We start from the raw sequence: 537 nt of genomic DNA, 5'->3' as shown, positions 1-537 counted from the left end.
TCTTCTCCGAACACCGGGGAACTCTACTTCCGCAGGAATCATGCATTCCGTTCCGTACACCAGAGCGAAAGGGGTTTCTCCTGTTGCTCGCCTCGGGGTGGTACGGTGGGACCAGAGGACTCCCTCGAGTTCGTCGGCCCACCTGCCTTTTTTGGCCTCAGCGTTTCTTCAGTCCGTCGAGAATGGTTTTATTAATCGTTTCAGCTGGTCTGTTACACTGCGGATACCTGGGCGTCGATTTGTTAAGTCGTATCTTCCATTTTTCGCAGAACGCCTCGAACCGGGTGGAGATAAACTGAGATCCGTTATCGGTTACGATTTCGTAAGGAACTCCATGCCTGCAGATGATGTTTTTCCATACGAAACTTTCGACTTGGACATCTTTTATACTTGCGTACGAATCTGACTCTACCCATTTTGAAAAGAAATCGGTGAGTACTAAAAGGAAACGCTTTTGCTTTGAATTATGAAGGGGACCGACGATGTCCATGGCCCAGCGCATAAAAGGATAGGGCGATGTGATGGAGGAGAGAACTT

Source organism: Brassica oleracea, unplaced genomic scaffold (genome assembly GCF_000695525.1).
Source record: "Brassica oleracea var. oleracea cultivar TO1000 unplaced genomic scaffold, BOL UnpScaffold00580, whole genome shotgun sequence".
NCBI lineage: Eukaryota > Viridiplantae > Streptophyta > Magnoliopsida > Brassicales > Brassicaceae > Brassica > Brassica oleracea.
Note: the sequence above shows the minus strand (reverse complement) of the source record.